Raw genomic sequence first — 22,366 nt, forward strand, 5'->3', positions numbered from 1 at the left:
TCCCCTTTTTCTCCTGCCCTCAATCTTTTCCAGAACCAGGGTCTTTTCTAATGAGTCAGCTCTTCCCATAAGGTGGTCAAAGCATTGGAGCTTCAGTTTCAGCATCAGTTCTTCCAATGGATATTCAAGATATTCAAACCTTTAGGTTTGACTGGACTTGCTGTCCAAGGGACTCTCAAGAGTATTCCCCAACACCACAGTTCAAAAACGTCAATTCTTTGGTGCTCAGCTTTCTTTATGGTCAAACTCTCACATCCATACGTGACTACTGGAAAAACCATAGCTTTGACTAGACAGATGGCTTTTGGCAAAGTAATGTCTCTGTTTTTAATTCGCTGTCTAGGTTGGTCATAACTTTTCTTCCAAGGAGCATGTGTCTTTTAATTTCATGGCTGCAGTCACCATCTGCAGTGATTTTGGAGCCCAAGAAAATGAAGCCTGTCACTATTCCTATTGTTTCCCCGTCTATCTACCATGAAGTGATGGGGCCAGATGCCGTGATCTTCATTTTTGAATGATGAGCTTTATCCAGCTTCTTCACTCTCCTCTTTCATTTTCATGAATGGGACTCTTCAGTTCTTCTTCACTTTCTGCCATAAGGGTGGTGTCATATCTGAGGCTATTGATATTTCTCCTGGCAATCTTGATTCCAGCTTCTGCTTCATCCAGCCTGACATTTCGCATGGTACACTCTGCATATAAGTTAAATAAGCAGGGTGACAATATACAGCCTTGACATACTCCTTTCCCAATTTGGAATATAAGGATATTCCCAAATAAAAATACACTTTCAAAATCACAATAGGTAACTGCTTCACCTAAATTGATAAATACAGAGAAAAATCAGGTAAAATAAAAGGTAGAGGAGCTACTTTCAATTGAAAAAGCAAGAGAAAAATAATTAAACAGATAATCAGTGTACAGACTATGAGTTCAAATTCGGTAATAAAAATGCTAACAGAATTAAGAGAGATAATTGATCTAATCACATATTTTTAAAAGATTTTCCATAATGATACATTATAGGATATTGAATACAGTCCCTTGTGCTGCACAATAGGACCATGCTGTTTATCTATTCTACATATGCAACACTTTTCATGTGCTAGACCCAAACTCGTAATCTAATGCTTCCCTAAATCCTCCTCCCCATTGGAAATTACAAATATATTCTCTATATGTGTGTGAGTTTGTGTCTGTTTTTGAGGTAAGCTTTCATTTGTCATATTTTAGATTCCACATATAAGTGATATCATATGATATTAACCTTTCTCTTTCTGCCTTACTTTACTCAGTATAATAATTTCTAGGTCTATCCATGTGAAAATGGCATTATTTCATTCCTTTTTTATGCCTGAATAATATTCTATTGTATATAATACAATTATACATACTATATATATATATATATGTGTGTGTGTGTGTGTATGTATAAACATATACATATATATATTTGGCATCTTTATCCATTCAACATTTGAGGGACATTTAGGTTGTGTTTATGTTTTAGTTCAGTTCAGTTCAGTCGCTCTGTCATATCTGACTCTTTGTGACCCAATGAACCACAGTACGCCAGGCCTCCCTGTCTATCAACAACTCCTGGAGTTCACCCAAACTCATGTCCATTGAGTTGGTGAGGCTACTATAAATTGTGTTCCTATGAACATTGGGGTGCAGGTAACTTTTTGAATTAGAGTTTTTATCTTTCCAGATAAATGCCCAGGAGTGAGACCACCAGATTATATGAAAACTCTATTTCTTATTTTTTTAAGGAACCTCCATACTATTCTCCATAGTGGTTTTACCAGTTTACATTCCATCAACAGTGTAGGAGCATCCCCTTTTCTCTACACCCTCTTAAGCCATTGTTACTTATAGATTAATAAGGATAGACATTTTCACCAATGTGAGGTGATACCTCAATGTAGTTTTTAATTTGCATTTCTGTACTAATTACAATAATAAGCATCTTTTTGTATGCCTTTTGGCCATCTGTATGTTTTCTTTGGATAAATTAAATATAAATCATTTTAACATGGAATTAGAAACTATAAAGAAGAACCAATCAACAGTAGATAATTCAATTTCTGAGATAAAAAACACTTTAGAAACAATGCTGCTGCTTCTAAGTTGCTTCAGTCGTGTCTGACTCTGTGCTGCTCCATAGACGGCAGCCCACCAAGCTACCCCGTCCCTGGGATTCTCTAGGCAAAAATACTGGAGTGGGTTGCCATTTCCTTCTCCAATGCATGAAAGTGAAAGTGAAGTCGCTCAATCGTGTCTGACTCCTAGCGACCCCATGGACTGCAGCCTACTAGGCTCCTCCATCCATGGGATTTTTCAGGCAAGAGTACTAGAATGGATTGCCATTTCCTTCTCCCTTAGAAACAATGAGTAGTTAACTAAATGACACAGAATACATATTGGATGACAGAATAATGGGAATCATCTAATCAGAATAATGGGAATCATCTAATCAGAACAGAAAACAAAAAGACAAATTAAAAATAAAAGCAACATAGGAAACCTATAGAATAATATAAAGTGTGCCATACACATTATAAGATTTCCAGAAAGGGGAGAGAGAGAAAGAAAGGAATCAAAAATGTATTTGAATAAATTATAGTTAAAAACTTTCCCAACCTAATGAAGGAAACATATAATCAGCTGCAGGACACACAAAATATGTATTTTGGTCAATCTCACCAAGAAGAAAAAAGAGAGTACCCAAATAAACAATATAAATAATGAAACAGGAGAAATAATAACTGATACCACAGAACTACAAAAATCATAAGAAAATATTATAAAGTTATATGCCAATAAATTGAACAACCTAGAAGAAATGCACAGATTTCTAGAAGTATATAGCCAGTCAAGACTGAGTCAAGGAGAAGCAGAAATCACTAAAAGTGAAATCGAATCTGTAAATTTAAAACTCTCAGCAAACAAATGACCCCTGGGAGAGGAAATGGCAACCCATTCCAGTATTCTAGCCAAGAGAATCCCACAGACTGACGAGTCTAGATGGCTACAATTCATAGGGTCATAAGGAGTCAAACATCACTGACTGACTGAGCACACACGGAAACAAATGACAGAACTGGATGGCTTCCTTGAGGAACACTACCAAACATGAAGAAAAATTTATACCTATCCTTCTCAAACTGTTCCCAAAAATTTAAGCAGAGGAAAATCTACAAATTCATTTTACGAGTCCACTATTACCCTGATACCAAAACCATACAGTCAGTCAGTCACTTCAGTCACTCAGTCGTGTCCGACTCTTTGCGACACCATGAATCACAGCATGCCAGGCTTCCCTGTCCATCACCAACTCCCGGAGTTCACTCAGACTCACGACCATCGAGTCAGTGATGCCATGCAGCCATCTCATCCACTGTCATCCCCTTTTCCTCCTGCCCTCAGTCCCTCCCAGCACCAGAGTCTTTTCCAATGAGTCAACTCTTCGCATGAGGTGGCCAAAGTACTGGAGTTTCAGCTTTAGCATCATTCCTTCCAAAGAAATCCCAGGGCTGATCTCCTTCAGAATGGACTGGTTGGATCTCCTTGCAGTCCAAGAGACTCTCACGAGTATTCTCCATACAAAGACACTACAAAAAAGAATATTACAGGTCAATATCTTTGGTGAATATACATGTAAAAATCCTCAACAAAATATTAGCATACCATATCCAACAATACTTTAAAAGATCATATACCATAATCAACTTGGATTAACTTCATGGCAACAAGAATGGTTCAGTATGTATAGATTAAATAATGTGATACATGACATTAGCAAAAGGAAATACAAAAACCACATGATAATCTCAATAGGAATAGAAAAGCATTTTAACAAAAGTCATGATAAAAGCCCTTATCAAAGTGGGAATACAGGGAACGTACGTTAATATAATGAACACACACACAAAAATGAAAGTGTATTCATTCAGTAGTGTCCCACTCTTTGTTACCCCATGACTGTAACCTGCCAGGTTTCTCTGTCCACAGAATTTTCCAGGCAAGAATACTAGAGTGGATAGCCATTGCCTTCTCCAGAGGATCTTCTTACCCAGGGATCAAACTCGTGTCTTCCGCATTGCAGGCAGATTCTTTACCATCTGAGCCATCAGGTACAATACAATAAACCCAGAGACAACATACTACTCAACAGTGAAAAATTGAAAACCTCTCCACTAGATTTCAGAACAAGACAGAAAAATCCACTTGCAATGCTTGTATTTAATGAAGTCCTAGCCATAGCACTCATATTTACAACAAACAAAAAAAAGTATCCATATTGGAAGGGAAGAGAAAATTACCACCATTTGTAGATGATATGACATTCTATAAAAAGAACTAGAAAGTCTCCACCTAAAACTAAAAACTCTTAGAATTAAGAAAATTTCAGGAAGATAGCAGGATATAAAGTTAATATGCAGAAATTTGTTGCATTTCTATACACAATAATAAAATATCAGAAAGAGAATTTTTAAAAATCCCATTTAAAGTCACATGAAAATACCGAGGGATATATTTAACCAAGGATATGAAAGACCTCTATTCTGAAACTATAAAACACTGATGAAAGAAACTGAAGAGATTGGAAAGATAAAGAAATGAAAAAATATTGTGTGCTTTTGGATTGGAAGAAATAATATTATTAAAATTATCATAGTACCCAAAGTGATCTACAAATTTAAAGTAATATCTATCAAAATACCCAGGACAGTTTTTACAGAGCTAGAACAAATACTTATATAATTTCTATGGAACCACAAAAGACCAAGTATTGCCAATGCAAATCTGGGAGAGAACAAAACCAGAAGTATAATTCTCTCAGAATTCAGGCTATATTACAAAGTTGCAATAATCAAGGCAGCACGGTACTGGCAAAAAAAAAAAAAACAAAAACAAAAAACAAAAAAACCCATACAGAAATTAATGGAACAAAATAGGGAACCCAGAAATAAACCCACAGGTCAATGGTCAAACAATCTTTGACAAAAGAGACAGAAATAAACAATGGATAAAAGACAGTTTTTTTTTTTTTTTTCAATAAGCAGTGCTGGGAAAACTGGTCAGTTGCATCTTAAACAATAAGATTAGAACATTCTTCACACTATAAAGATTCAAAATATTTCTAAAAAATAAATTAAGACATGAAACTGTAAAATTCCTGGAAGAGCACATAGAGGGAGAACTCTTTGTCATAAACTGTAGCAATACTTTCTTGGATTAATCTCTGAAGGCAAAATAAATAGACACACAAACAAATAGGACATTAACCTTTAAAACTCTTGCAAAACAAAGGAAATCATCAAAAAGATGAGAACAAAAAATATGGAATGGGATAAATATTTGAAAATGATATGACTAACAAGTTAATATTCAAAAAATAGGAACAGTTCATACAAATAATTATTTTTAAAAAATCAATGAAAAGTGGACAGAAAAATCAGCTTTGTCCCAAAGACATAGAGATGGTGAACAGGCACATGAAAATATGCTGAACATTGCTAGTCATTCAGTTCAGTTCAGTTAAGTCGCTCAGTCGTGTCCAACTCTTTGCAGCCCCATGAACCGCAGCACTCCGGGCCTCCCTGTCCATCACCAACCCCCGGAGTCCACTCAAACCCACGTCCATTGAGTCAGTGATGCCATCCAACTATCTCATCCTCTGTTGTCCCCTTCTCCTCCTGCCCTCAAACTTTTCCAGCATCAGGGTCTTTTCCAATGGGGCAGCTCTTCCCATGAGGTGGCCAAAGTATTGGAGTTTCAGCTTCAACATCAGTCCTTCCAATGAAAACCCAGGACTGATCTCCTTTAGGATGGACTGGTTGGATCTTCTTGCAGTCCAAGGGACTCTCAAGAGTCTTCTCCAACACCACAGTTCAAAAGCATCAATTCTTCAGCGCTCAGCTTTCTTCACAGTCCAACTCTCACATCCAAACATGACCACAGGAAAAGCCATAGTCTTGACTAGACAGACCTTTGTTGACAAAGTAATGTCTCTGTTTTTTAGTATTCTGTCTAGGTTGGTCATAACTTTCCTTCCAAGGAGTAAGCATCTTTTAATTTCATGGCTACAATCACCATCTACAGTGATTTTGGAGCCCAGAAAAATAAAGTCAGCCACTGTTTCCCCATCTATTTGCCATGAAGTGATGCAACTAGATGCCATGATCTTAGTTTTTCATACATTGAGGATTAAGCCAATTTTTTCACTCTCGTCTTTTACTTTCATCAAGAGGCCCTTTAGTTCTTCTTCACTTTCTGCCATAAAGGTGGTGTCATCTGCATATCTGTAGTTATTGATATTTCTCCTGGCAATCTTGATTCATACTTGTGCTTCCTCCAGCCCAGCATTTCTCATGATGTACTCTGTATATAAGTTAAATAAGTGAGGTGACAATATACAGCCTTGACGTACTCCTTTTCCTATTTGGAACCAGTCTGTTGTTCCATGTCCAGTTTTAAATGTTGCTAGAAACATAAAATAAATCCACAATGAGGATTCTGACCTCACACTTGTCAGAATGGTTATCATCAAAAGTATGCAAATCACAATTGTTGTAGAGGATATGGGGAAAAGGGAACCATTGTACACTATTGGTGAGAATGTAAATTGGTGCAGCCACTATGAAAAACAGTATGGAGTTTTCTTAAAAAACTAAAAACTGAACTACCATATAATCCAGCAATCCCACTCTTGGTTGTATATCCAGAAAAAACAAAAACACTAATTCAAAAATATACATGCATTGATCATAACAGAGCTATTTACAATAGTAAAGACATAGAAGCAACCCAAAGCCCCATCTACAGAAGATTGGATTAACAAGTGTGATATACAGTGGGATATTACTCAGCTATAAAAAGGGAATGAATACTACCATTATTGACAATGTGGATGGTGTTATAGAATATTATACTTCATGAAATTGTATACAGGGAAAGATAGATAAAATATGATGTCACATATGCAAATATATACAAAAACAGATTCACAGAATAGAAAACAAACTTGTGGTTACCAAAAGAAAGAGGAACAAGAGGAGGAAACAGGGACAAATTAGGGGCATGGGATTAACAGAAACTCCAATACTTTGGCCACCTCATGCAAAGAGTTGACTCATTGGACAAGATTCTGATGTTGGGAGGGATTGGGGGCCGGAGGAGAAGGGGACGACAGAGGATGAGATGGCTGGATGGCATCACTGACTCGATGGACGTGAGTCTGAGTGAACTCCGGGAGTTGGTGATGGACAGGGAGGCCTGGCATGCTGCGATTCATGGGGTCGCAGAGAGTTGGACACGACTGAGCAACTGAACTGAACTGAACTGAATGAAAACCCAGAACTTATGTCCTTTAGAATGGACTGGTTGGATCTCCTTGCAGTCCATGGAACTCTCAAGAGTCTTCTCCAACACCACACTTCAAATGCATCAATTCTTCGGCACTCAGCTTTCTTCACAGTCCAACTCTCACATCCATACATGACCACAGGAAAAACCATAGTCTTGACTAGACCACAGGAAACACCACACTTCAAATGCATCAATTCTTCGGCACTCAGCTTTCTTCACAGTCCAACTCTCACATCCATACATGACCACAGGAAAAACCATAGTCTTGACTAGACCTTTGTTGGCAAAGTAATGTCTCTGCTTTTGAATATGCTATCTAGGTTGGTCATAACTTTCCTTCCAAGGAGTAAGTATCTTTTAATTTCATGCCTGCAATCATTATCAAATACTACTCAGTATGAATATATTAAATCCCCTTTAATACACAAACTCTTCAGAGTAGAACCTGTCCTGCTTTCCTGATAGAGTCCCACACATATTCAGATCATTAAATATTTGCATTTTCTGCAGTTCCCTTTGCCTAGAAAGCATAGATTGTCACTGTGACTTGTATTCCCTGAACCACTTGTAACAATCTGATTATTTGTTAACTTTGCCTTTTTAACACTGCCAGTTACACTTTCTACCATTCATTCTCTCCCAGAGAAAAGGATTTTAAATGTTTTTGTGTATCTTGCCTGACATTTCCATTTAGTTCATCTAATCACTATCTTATGAAAACATTTTGAATATAATATTAATAATCTCTTGGCCTAGGGATTAACAGTGTTGGTTTTAAAGCCAGATTTCTTGGGTTCAAACTCCATCTTCATCATTAACTATTATTGTGATTGGGCAAATTAGCTTCATTATACTTCCATCTTCTCATTTATATGGTGAAAGTAATAAAAAAAATCTATTCACAGAGATATTGTGTATTTAAAGTAATTTATAACTTTATACCATTTAAAAGTTGGTTTTTGCAAGCTTTTAATTCATGTTAGCTATCATTTTGTATATGTTATTTATTTTCTAAAATAAAATGCTTAAAAAGAATTTCTTCCCCTATCCCAACCTTGAATACTTTTAAAAATTAACAAAAGAGAGTAGTTTAAATTTTTTACAAAAATGAATGAACCTCAAAAATCATCATGCTAAGTGAAAAAAGTAAGTCATGGCTACATGTCATGAAACTACATGCTATGACCCCATTTATATGAAGTGTCTAAAAGAGACAGATTTACAGACAGAAAGCAGGACAGTGATTTCCTAAGGCTCTGGGTAAGACAAAATATAACAAGATGGAGGTGATAAAAATGTTCGAAAATTGTATTATGGTGATGAATACATGACTCCATAAATTTACCAGTATCATTGAATTGTACACATATAAAGCTTATTTAAAGGAACATTTTCAGAACATTTACTTTAATAGAACTTTTATCAGTATGGGTAAAATCTGATTAAACTCTTATATTTGAGTATAGTAAAAATTTCAGCAATATACCATCATGTGTGGGTGGCAGAAATTATGTTTTATGTTAATCGGGAGAAAGCTGATTTTATTAAACCTTGTGTTCAAAATGCAGTATATTTTTTAAATTAAAAACTACAACTGGAGAAAGGGAGTTCAGTTCAGTTCATTTCAGTCATTCAATTGTGTCCAATTCTGCAACCCCATGGATTGCAGCACACCAGACTTCCCTGTCCATCACCAACTCCTGGAGCTTATTCAAACTCATTTCCATTGAGTCAGTGATGCCATCCAACCATCTCATCCTCTGTCATCCTGTTCTCCTCCTGCCTTCAATCTTTCCCAGCATCAGGGTTTTTCCAGTGAGTCAGTCCTTGGCATCAGGTGGCCAAAGTACTGGAGTTTCACCTTCAGCATCAGTCCTTCCAATGAATATTCAGGGTTGATTTCCTTTAGGATTGACTGGTTTGATCTTCTTACAGTTCAAGGGACTCTCAAGAGACTTATCCAACACCAGAGTTCAAAAGCACCAATTCAGTTCAGTTCAGTTCAGTTCAGGTCAGTCGCTCAGTCGTGTCCGACTCTTTGCGACCCCATGAATTGCAGCACACCAGGCCTCCCTGTCCATCACCAACTCCTGAAGTTCACTCAGACTCACATCCATCGAGTCAGCGATGCCATCCAGCCATCTCATCCTCTGTCGTCCCCTTCTCCTCCTGCCTCCAATCCCTCCCAGCATCAGAGTCTTTTCCAATGAGTCAACTCTTCGCATGAGGTGGCCAAAGTACTGGAGTTTCAGCTTTAGCATCATTCCTTCCAAAGAAATCAAAGAATGCATTTGAGTCAATTCTAAAGAGGTGATGATATTTGGCAAAACTAATACAATTATGTAAAGTTTAAAAATAAAATTAAATTAAAAAAATATTAAAGAGGTGATGAAAGTGGAGCCTATTATACAGACTGAAGTAAGTCAGAAAAGAGAAACACCAATAGAGTATATTAATGCATATATATGGAATTGAGAAGGATGGTGACAACAATCCTATATGCAATACAGAAAAAGAGATACAGATGTAAAGAACAGACTTTTGGACTATATGGGAGAAGACAAAGATGGGATGATTTGAGAGAATAGCACTGAAGCATGTATATTATCATATGTAAAATAGATGACCAGTGCAAGTTTGATTCATGATGCAGGGCACTCAAAGCTGGTGCTATGGGACAATCCAAAGGGATGGGGTGGGGAGGAAGTGGAGAGGGGAGTTCAGGATGGGGGACATATGTGCACCCATGACTGATTCATGTCGATGTAAGGCAAAAAATACCACAAAATCCTAAGGCAATTATCCTCCAATTAAAATATATTTTTTTATAGCAACAATTTTTGTCACTGAGTTTTCTTTATGGTCCAACTCTCATATCCATACATGACTACTAGCTTTGGCTAAATAGACGTTTGTTGGCAAAGTAATGGCTCTGTTTTTAATATGTTGTTTAGGTATGTCATAGCTTTTCTGCCAAGTAGCAAGCGTCTTTTAATTTCATGGCTGCACTCACAATCTGCAGTGATGTTGGAGCCCAAGAAAATAAAGTCTGACACTGTTTCCATTATTTCCCCATATATTTGCTATAAAGCGAAGGGACTGGATGCCATGATCTTAGTTTTTTGAAAGTTGAGTTTTAAGCCAGTTTTTCACTCTCCTCTTTCACTTTCATCAAGAGGCTCTTTAGTTCCTTTCTGCCATAATGATGGTGTCATCTGCATATCTGAGGTCATTAATATTTCTCCCTGAAATCTTGATTTTATACTTCATGCAGCCTAGCATTTCCCATGGATATAGTCTGTATATAAGCTAAATATTCATGGTGACAATCAGTCTGACATACACCTTTCCCGATTTGGAACCAGTCTGCTTTTCCATGTCCAGTTCTGACTGTTGCTTCTTGACCTGCATACAGTTTCTCTTTAGGCAGGTAAAGTGGTCTGCTATTCCCATCTCTTGAAGAATTTTCCACAGTTTGCTGTGATCCACACAGTCAAAGGCTTTCACATAGTCAATAAAGCAGAAGTAGATGGTTTCTGAAATTCTCTTGCTTTTTCTATGAGCTAACAAAAGTTGAAAATCAGAGATACCAAAGGAATATTTCATGCAAAGATGAGCTTGATAAAGGACAGAAATGATATGAACTTAACAGAAGCAGAAGATATTAAGAAGAGATGGCAAGAATACACAGAAGAACTGTACAAAAAAGATATTCACGACCCAGATAATCACAATGGTGTGATCACTGACCTAGAGCCAGACATCCTGGAATGTGAAGTCAAGTGGGCCTTAGAAAACATCACTACAAACAAAGCTAGTGGAGGTGATGGAATTGCAGTAGAGCTATTTCAAATCCTGAAACATGATGCTGTGAAACTGCTGCACTCAATAGGCCAGCAAATTGGAAAACTCAGCAGTGGCCACAGGAATGGAAAAGGTCGTTTTCATTCCAATCCCAAAGAAAGGCAATGCCAAAGAATGCTCAAACTACCGCACAATTGCACTCATCTCACACGCTAGTAAAGTAATGCTCAAAATTCTCCAAGCCAGGCTTCAGCAATATGTGAACCGTGAACTTCCTGATGTTCAAGCTGGTTTCAGAAAAGGCAGAGGAACCAGAGATCAAGTTGCCAACATCCGCTGGATCATAGAAAAAGCAAGAGAGTTCCAGAAAAACATCTATTTCTGCTTTATTGACTATGCCAAAGCCTTTGACTGTGTGGATCACAATAAACTGTGGAAAATTCTAAAAGAGAAGGGAATACCAGACCACCTGATCTGCCTCTTGAGAACTTTGTATGCAGGTCAGGAAGCAATAGTTAGAACTGGACAGGAAACAACAGACTGGTTCCAAATAGGAAAAGGAGTACGTCAAGGCTGTATATTGTCACCCTGTTTACTTAACTTATATGCAGGGTACATCATGAGAAACGCTGGACTGGAAGAAACACAAACTGAAATAAAGATTGCCGGGAGGAATATCAATAACCTCAGATATGCTGATGACACCACCCTTATGGCAGAATGTGAAGAGGAACTCAAAAGCCTCTTGATGAAAGTGAAAGTGGAGAGTGAAAAAGTTGGCTTAAAGCTCAACATTCAGAAAACAAAGATCATGGCATCTGGTCCCACCACTTCATGGGAAATAGATGGGGAAACAGTGGAAACAGTGTCAGACTTTATTTTTTTGGGCTCCAAAATCACTGCAGATGGTGACTGAAGCCATGAAATTAAAAGACGCTTGCTCCTTGGAAGAAAAGTTATGACCAACCTAGATAGCATATTCAAAAGCAGAGACATTACTTTGCCAACAAAGTTTCCTTTGGAAAAATTCCTTTGGAATTTCCTTTATTTTATTTTTTTAAATTTTTATATTAAAATTTTTCTAAAATGTAAATTTGCAGTTTCGTGCATCATTTTACAAAATGATAGATGACACTCTTCATGAACAAGCTTTAAGATCTTTTAACTGAGTGCTATATTCCTACAACTGTCATCAGATAACGTTATAAATAACATATGGAAAATTAAATCCTTTACAATATTCCCTTGAATACTATATGATAATCTACAATACTTCTGAATTTATTACATGTGATATTTGACCTTTTGAGATGTGAGAGTTAATTTTATGAAAATTTATATTATTTATTGTATTTATATGATTTCTTTTAAAATATTTACTTATTATTTAAGCTTTATTTTATTTTTTAAGAAATAATAATTATTTTAAAGATTTTATTGAATTTGTTACAGTAGTGCCTCTGTTCTATGTTTTTGTTTCCCAACCACAAGGGGTGCCAGATTTTAACTCCTCCACCAGGGATCAAACCCACAGCCCCTGTCACTGGAAGACTAAGTCTCAATCACTGGTCCACTGGGGAAGTCCCCTATATTGTTGCTTAACTTTTTCATATAAAGTCTTATTGAAGATGATATACAAAAGCAATTAACCTCATTTTTTTGTGCACAAAGTTAGTTAAGACTCTATCCAAAAAAATTATTTTAAGCAATTAACATTGTAGAAGTTCTAGAGTATACCCTATTGGTTACCCTCTACAGTTCCATGCTTTCCCTTATGTTTTCTAAAATACTCAGGCTTTACTCAACTATTCAGACTTTTATCAATATGATAAGAAAGAAAGACCCCATTTAAAATGTCATTGACCTGTTTCTTCTTTTTTTCAGTTTTAATTATTTATTTATTTAAACAAAAAATAAATTTTAAATAATGAAAATATGATAATGCATTTACAGGAGACTTGGAAAATACAGAACAAAATTATATCCAGTTCCACAATATATTGTAATTATTTTTAAGTAGATAAATTAAGTTTGATATTATGTAAATTAAATTTAATATTTAGTTAAAATGTTAATATTAAGCTTACAAAAATTAACAGAATGAATATATAGAAAAGTAGAAGGATATAGTAAACCTGAAAAGCACTACAAATCAATTCAACATAATTAAGATTATGCAATTTTCACACAACAATAGTACACAAATTCTATTCAAGTGCTATAGACTATAAACTAAGAGACACTGGAACATATCAAGGAACATAATATAAAGTGCAAACATTTCATAGTTTAGGGTTATTGAAATCATATTGAGTCTGTTCCTTTATCACTGTGGAATTATGTTAGAAATCAATATCAAAAGATACTTGAAAATAATCCACATATTTTCAAGTGCAAACTGACATTTACCAAGAGAGATCTTTGACTTAGCCATTGAAAACCTCAATAAAGCTAAAAGACTGAAAAACACAGAGGCTGATTCCTGAGAAGATTTAAATGAGAAATTAATATCAAAAACACTTAAAAAAAAAGCCCATGTATTTGGAAATGAAATGTCCACTTTTAAATGATGAATAAGAAGATAAAACAAGGAAAACTGGAAAATTTTTGTACCATAATAAAAAGTAAAACAGAATTTACCATAATTTGTTGAATGCAGCTGAAGCTGCTCAGTGCAATTAAATACAATGTGGAATCTTGAATAAGGTATGAAAACAAGTCATGGACATTAGCATAAAATTTTGTGAAATTTGAAGAAGATCTGCACTTTAGTTAATAATACTGTATCACCTGTTAATTTCCTTTTTTTAGACAATATATTATTTCTTTGTATTATTAGAATTTGATTAAAAGTCTCAAGCCTCATTCACATATTTAAAGATCACTAATATAATAAGCTTTCTAGATTGTTAGCAGTAATGCCAGATGCCAGTATAAAAGGAGGCATATAAAAATTTTGAGTGAGTACATCAGAAATCTGGCATCAATTTCATACTTAGTAAAACAAGTGGAATTAAACTGTCATAAATATTTTAGGCAAAAATTTGTCAGTTTTCTAAAGCACCATACTTTCCTCCTGAGTAACCTGTATTGCAGGTCAAGAAGCACCAGTTAGAACTGGACATTGAAGAATTGACTGGTTCCAAATTGGGAAAGGAGTATGTCAAGGCTTTATATTGTCACCCTGCTTTTTTAACTTATATGCAAAGTATATCATGAAAAATGCTGGGCTGAAAGAATCACAAGCTGGAATCAAGACTAAAGGGAGAAATATCAATAACCTCAGATATGTAAATGACACCACCCTTATGGCAGAAAGCAAAGAGGAACTAAAGAGCCTTTTGATGAAAGTGAGAGGAGAATGAAAAGCTGGCATAAACTTAATATTAAAAAATGAAGATCATGACATATGGTCCCATCACTTCATGCCAAATAGATGGGGAAATAATGGAAACAGTGAGAGAATTTATTTGGGGGTGGGGGGCTCCAAAATCACTGCAGATGGTGACTGCAGCCATGAAATTAAAAGATGCTTACTCCTTGGAAGAAAAATTATGACAAATCTAGACAACATATTAAAAAGCATAGACATTACTTTGCCAACAAAGGTCCATCTAGAAAAGCTATGATTTTTCCAGGGCTTTCCTTATACCTCAATTGGTAAAGAATCCGCCTGCAATGCAGGAGATTCAGGTTCGATTCCTGGGTCAGGATGATCCACTGGAAAAGGGATAGGCTACCCACTCCAGTATCCTGACCTGGAGAATTCCATGGATTGTATAGTCCATGGGGTTGCAAAGAGTTGGACACGACTGAACTTTCCCTTTCATTTTTATATAGATGGAAGAGTTGGGCCATAAAGAAAGCTGAGTGCAAAAGAATGGATGCTTTTGAACTGTCGTGTTGGAGAAGACTCTTGACAGGACCTTGGACTGCAGGGTATCAAACCTCAATACTAAAGAAATCATTCAGATCAGATCAGATCAGTATCTCAGTCGTGTCCGACTCTTTGCAACCCCATGAATCGCAGCACGCCAGGCCTCCCTGTCCATCACAAACTCCTGGAATTCACTCAGACTCACGTCCATCGAGTCCATGATGCCATCCAGCCATCTCATCCTTTGTCATACCCTTCTCCTCCTGCCCCCAATCCCTCCCAGGATCAGAATCTTTTCCAATGAATCAACACATCGCATGAAATGGCCAAGGTACTAGAGCTTCAGCTTTAGCATCAGTCCTTCCAAAGAAATCCCAGGGCTGATCTCCTTCAGAATGAACTGGTTGGATCTCCTTTCAGTCCAAGGGACTCTCAAGAGTCTTCTCCAACACCACAGTTCAAAAGCATCAATTCTTCAGTGCTCAGTCTTCTTCACAGTCCAACGCTCACATCCATACATGACCACAGGAAAACCATAGACTTGACTAGATGAAACTTTGTTGGCAAAGTAATGTATCTGCTTTTGAATATGCTACCTAGGTTGGTCATAACTTTTCTTCCAAGGAGCAAGCGTCTTTTAATTTCATGGCTGCAGTCACCATCTGCGTGGATTTGGGAGCCCCAAAAAATAAAGTGTGACACTGTTTCCACTGTTTCCCCATCTATTTCGCATGAAGTGATGGGACCAGATTCCATGATCTTCGTTTTCTGAATGTTGAGCTTTAAGACAACTTTTTCACTCTCCACTTTCACTTTCATCAAGAGGCTTTTGAGTTCCTCTTCACATTCTGCCATAAGGGTGGTGTCATCTGCATATCTGAGGTTATTGATATTCCTCCCGGCAATCTTAATTCCAGCTTGTGTTTCTTCCAGTCCAGCGTTTCTCATGATGTACTCTGTATAGAAGTTAAGTAAACAGGGTGACAATATACAGCCTTGACGTACTCCTTTTCCTATTTGGAACCAGTCTGTTGTTCCATGTCCAGTTCTAACTGTTGCGTCCTGACCTGCATACAGATTTCTCAAGAGGCACGTCAGGTGGTCTGGTATTCCCATCTCTTTCAGAATTTTCCACAGTTTATTGTGATCCACACAGTCAAAGGCTTTGGCATAGTCAATAATGCAGAAATAGATGTTTTTCTGGAACTCTCTTGCTTTTTCCATGATCCAGAAGATGTTGGCAATTTGATCTCTGGTTCCTCTTCCTTTTCTAAAACCAGCTTGAACATCAGGAAGTTCACAGTTCACACATTGCTGAAGCCTGGCTTGGAGAATTTTGAGAATTACTTTATTAGCGTGTGAGATGAGTGCAATTGTGCAGTAGTTTGAGCATTCTTTGGCATTGCCTTTCTTTGGGATTGGAATGAAAACTGACCTTTTCCAGTCCTGTGGCCACTGCTGAGTTTTCCAAATTTGCTGGTATATTGAGTGCAGCACTTTCACAGCATCATCTTTCAGGATTTGAAATAGCTCAACTGGAATTCCATCACCTCCACTAGCTTTGCTCGTAGTGATGTTTTCTAAGGCCCACTTGACTTCACATTCCAGGATGTATGGCTCTAGGTCAGGTATCACACCATCGTGATTATCTGGGTCGTGAAGATCTTTTTTGTACTGTTCTTCTGTGTATTCTTGCCATCTCTTCTTAATATCTTCTGCTTCTGTTAGGTCCATACCATTTCTGTCCTTTATGGAGCCCATCTTTGCATGAAATGTTCCTTTGGTATCTCTGATTTTCTTGAAGAGATCTCTAGTCCTTCCCATTCTGTTGTTTTGCTATATTTCTTTGCATTGATCACTGAAGAAGGCTTTCTTATCTCTTCTTACTATTCTTTGGAACTCTGCATTCAGATGTTTATATCTTTCCTTTTCTCCTTTGCTTTTCACTTCTCTTCTTTTCACAGCTATTTGTAAGGCCTCCCCAGACAGCCATTTTGCTTTTTTGCATTTCTTTTCCATGGGGATGGTCTTGATCCTTGTCTCCTGTACAATGTCACGAACCTCATTCCATAGTTCGTCAGGCACTCTATCTATCAGATCTAGGCCCTTAAATCTATTTCTTACTTCCATTGTATAATCATAATGGATTTGATTTAGGTCATACCTGAATGGTCTTGTAGTTTTCCCTACTTTCTTCTATTTAAGTTTGAATTTGGCAATAAGGAGTTCATGGTCTGAGCCACAGTCAGCTCCTGGTCTTGTTTTTGCTGACTGTATAGAGCTACTCAATCTTTGGCTGCAAAGAATATAATCATTCTGATTTCAGTGTTGACCATCTGGTGATGTCCATGTATAGAGTCCTCTCTTGTGTTGTTGAAAGAGGGTGTTTGCTATGACCAGTGCATTTTCTTGGCAAAACTCTATTAGTCTTTGCCCTGCTTCATTCCATATTCCAAAGCCAAATTTGCCTGTTACTCCAGGTTTTTCTTGACTTCCTACTTTTGCATTCCAGTCCCCTATAATGAAAAGAACATCTTTTTTGGGTGTTAGTTCTAAAAGGTCTTGTAGGTCTTCATAGAACCGTTCAACTTCAGCTTCTTCAGCGTTACTGCTTGGGGCATAGACTTGGATTACTGTGATATTGAATGGTTTGCCTTGGAAACGAACAGAGATCATTCTGTCATTTTGAGATTGCATCCAAGTACTGCATTTCGGACTCTTTTGTTGACCATGATGACTACTCCATTTCTTCTGAGGGATTTCTGCCCGCAGTAGTAGATATAATGGTCATTTGAGTTAAATTCACCCATTCCTGTCGATTTCAGTTCACTGATTCCCAGAATGTCGACATTCCCTCTTACCATCTCTTGTTTGACCACTTCCAATTTGCCTTGATTCATGGACCTGACATTCCAGGTTCCTATGCAATATTGCTCTTTACAGCATCAGACCTTGCTTTTATCACCAGTCACATCCACAGCTGGGTATTCTTTTTGCTTTGGCTCCATCCCTTCATTCTTTCTGGAGTTATTTCTCCACTGATCTTCAGTAGCATATTGGGCACCTACTGACCTGGAGAGTTTCTCTATCAGTATCCTATCATTTTGCCTTTTCATACTGTTCATGGGGTTCTCAAGGCAAGAATAATGAAGTGGTTTGCCATTCCCTTCTCCAGTGGATCACATTCTGTCAGATCTCTCCTCCATGACCCGCCCATCTTGGGTTGCCCCATGGGCATGGCTTAGTTTCATTGAGTTAGACAAGGCTGTGGTCCTAGTGTGATTAGATTGACTAGTTTTCTGTGAGTATGGTTTCAGTGTGTTTGCCCTCTGATGCCCTCTTGCAACACCTACCATCTTACTTGGGTTTCTCTTACCTTGAGTTTGGGGTATCTCTTCACGGCTGCTCCAGCAAAGCGCAGCCATTGCTCCTTACCTTGGATGAGGGGTATCTCCTCACCGCTGCGCTTCCTAACCTTCAACGTGGGATAGCTCCTCTAGGCCCTCCTGCACCCGCGCAACCACGGCTCCTTGGACGTGTGGTTGGTCCTTCTGGCCACCGCCCTTGGCCTCACATGTATGTTGCCCCTCCAGCCGCCGCCCCTGGCTCCTTCTGCCTGCCACCCTGACCTTGGACGCGGGGTAACTCCTCTCGGCTGCCCCCCCTGACATTGGATGCTGGGTATCTCCTCTCGGCTGCTCCCCCGACCTCGGACGCAGGGTAGCTCCTCTCGGCCGTTCCTGCGCCATTGCAGTCTGGTACTCTCACCCGCTGCCCCTGACCTCAGATGTGGGATAACTCCTCTTGGCCACCGCCCTTTGGGCATGGGGTCCTCCCAGCTTCTGCCCCTGACCTCAGATGTGGGGTGGCTCCTCTCCACCGTGCTTAGTGCGCTGGTCACAGCCGCCTGCGCTTAGCGCGTGGGTCAGTCCTGAATATTCATTCAGTTCCATTCAGTTCAGTTCAGTCACTCAGTCGTGTCTGACTCTTTGCGACCCCATGAATTGCAGCACACCAGGCCTCCCTGTCCATCACCAACTCCTGGAGTGCACTCACACTCACGTCCATCGAGTTCACAACTCTGTATTGTTTTTGCTTTGGCTCCATCCCTTCATTCTTTCTGAAGTTATTTCTCCACTAGAAGGACTAATACTGAAACTGAAGCTCCAATACTTTGGCTTCCTGATGTGAAGAGCCAACTCATTAGAAAAGACCTTGTTGCCAGTCCAGATTCAATGCACAATGCTGGATGCTTGGGGCTGGTGCACTGGGATGACCCAGAGGGATGGAATGGGGAGGGAGGAGGGAGGAGGGTTCAGGATGGGGAACACATGTGTACCTGTGGTGGATTCATTTTGATATTTGGCAAAACTAATACAATTATGTAAAGTTTAAAAATAAAATAAAATTAAAAAAAGACCTTGATGCTGAGAAAAATTGAAGGCAGGAGGAGAAGGGGATGACAGAAGATGAGATGGTTGGATGGCATTACTGACTCAATGGACATGAATTTGAGCAAGCTCCTGGAGATGGCAAGGGACAGAAAAGTATGAAATACTGCCGGCCATGGCGTCGCAAAGAGTTGGACAAGACTGAGTGAGTAAAGAAATGTTTATGTGTGTGTGTGTGTGTGTGTACACTATAAGTATATATATAATATATATATAATATATATAAATGCTGTATATATACATATTATATAGAAATGCCTTATATATATAAATACAAAAACCTTTATATACTTGATAAAAGCTTGAGAAAGAACAACATAAAAAAGAGACAGAGAAATTAGAAAACATGAAACGAAATGGGAACACTGAATATAAAATAGAAAAAGTCTAACAAGTTAGATAAAAGTAAAATATCATCATATAGTCTAGTTTGTTTTAAACATGGCTGCTCATTAGAATCACATCTGGAGATTTGGAGAAAACAATACCTGGGCATTTGTATTTTTCAAAAAAATTCCAGGATAAATCTAGTGAGCATCTGGATTTTAAAAAGTTATTACAGGTTTTTCTATTAAATGCTCGTTCTAGTGATAGAGAATTCTATTATTTTCTGTTGACCAGTTCTGATACAATGGTATTAAAATGAATAATAGTTACATAATCACAATAGTAAAAGATGTTGATCAGTTTTCACAATCAATAGCCAAACAAAAAATAAAAGATAATTACAATTGTTAGCCATAATGAAATGATGATTAATCTAACAATATAAAATAATTACATGAATTTTGGGGGGTTATGTAGAGCCCCGTGTGGTAAGTGGAAGCACATGAATATGCTTGTTTTCATGCACCCAGCTATGCTGTGTCTTTTTGTTGTTGCATTTAATCCATTCCCCTCGGTCAGGAAAATCCTTGGAGTAGGAAATGGAAACTTGCTGCAGTATTCTTGTCTGGAAAACAGTGGAGTCTGGTATGCCACAGTCTGTGAGGTCAACAAGATCTGGACATGATAGAGTAACTGAGCGTGTGTGCGCGCACACACACACACATGATTCAATTACCATTTTCTTAATTGTTTGGGTTTATTTTTTGTAGGTATTTTCCTTTTCTTGTGTATCCTGCCTAGAGAAGTTTTTTTAGCATTTGTTGCAAAACTGATTTAGTGATGCTGAATTCTGTTAACTTTTGCTTGTCTGGAAAGCTTTTGATTTCTCTATCAAATCTGAATGAGAGTCTTATTAGGTAGAGTAGTCTTGGTTGGATGTAGGTTCTCTTCTTTCATCACTTTAAATATATTGCACTGTTCCCTCTGGCTTGTAGAGTTTCTGTTGAGAAATTAGCTGATAAGCCTATGGGAGTTCCCTCATATGTTAGGCTGAACAACTAACCCACCACCACCATGACCACCTGAAGGATATGGGATTTGATTTTTATGCTGATTGCCTCCCTCCTACCATTTTGTAAAATTTAAAACTGTAATTCTTTGGCCCTTAATAATTCAGTGGAATTATTAAAGATGGAAGACAAACTGGATTATGGAAGTAAGCATTAGCTATAATTAGGAACTCAAAGCACATTTGGCAAATTCAGTAAAGCTACAATTTGTAGGTGTTAATGTCACTTTGTGGCAAAGGATATGGCAACACACTCCAGTACTCTTGCCTAGAAAATCCCATGGATGGAAGAGCCTGGTAGGCTACAGTCCTTGGGGTCGTGAAGAGTCAGACACCACGGAGCAACTTCACTCTCACTTTTCACTTTCATTCATTGGAGAAGGAAATTGCAACCCACTCCAGGGTTCTTGCCTGGAGAATCCCAGGGATGGGGGAGCTTGGTGGGCTGCTGTCTATGGGGTCACACAGAGTCAGACACAACTGAAGCAACTTAGCAGCAGCAGCAGAATGTCACTTTGATTTCAAGTTAAAAGTTAAAAAGCTACAGGAACACCTATATTGAAGTTCAGTGATGATAATAGATTATTGTATTATATTTATTAATTAAGATTTATGGTAGCTTCTGTTTTGTCTTTGGATATGCAGTATTTTTCTTTCTTTTTTTTTTTTTGGTGAGTTCCAGCATCCTCCTATCAAAAGCTGTTCAATTGTTGCAATTTTGGTGCTCTCACATGAGAAGATGAATGCATGTCCTTCTACTCTACCAACTTGAATCAATCCCTTCAGACAGTGGATTTTTGTGAGGCCACGAAAATTGTGGTAATGTCATTGCCCTCTGCAGCAATCAATTAATTGATTTAGGTTTTAGTATGTCATTCTGATCAATGAGATATAGGGACAAATTTATTAAGGTACAGTAAAAAGGTGTACTTCCTACTTAATAAGGAAATAAAGTAATAGAAAAAAACCTTCTTTGAACTTTGGTTATTACGCTATTTAGATGTGACTGAAACTGCTGAAATTAGTTAAGGATAAAGCCATCTAATCAACACCGAAATCAGATTGATTATATTCTTTGCAGCCAAAGATAGAGAAGGTCTAGAGTCAGCAAAAAAAAAAAAAAGACTGGGAGCTTATTGTGGTTCAGATCAGGAAATCGTTATTGCCAAATTCAGACTTAAATTGAAGAAAGTAGGGAAAAACACCAGACCATTCAGATATGACCTAAATCAAACCCCTTATGATTATACAGTGAAAGTGACAAATATATTTAAGGGATTAGGTCTGATAGACATAGTTCCTGAAGAACTATGGACAGAGGTTTGTGACATTGTACAGGAGGCATTGATTAAGAGCATCCCCAAGAAAAAGAAAGGCAAAATGGTTGGCTGATGAGGCCTTACAAATAGCTGAGAAAAGAAGAGAACCTAAAGGCAAAGGAGAAAAGAAAAGATATACCCATTT

Source organism: Bubalus bubalis, chromosome 16, assembly GCF_019923935.1.
Source record: "Bubalus bubalis isolate 160015118507 breed Murrah chromosome 16, NDDB_SH_1, whole genome shotgun sequence".
Lineage (NCBI taxonomy): Eukaryota > Metazoa > Chordata > Mammalia > Artiodactyla > Bovidae > Bubalus > Bubalus bubalis.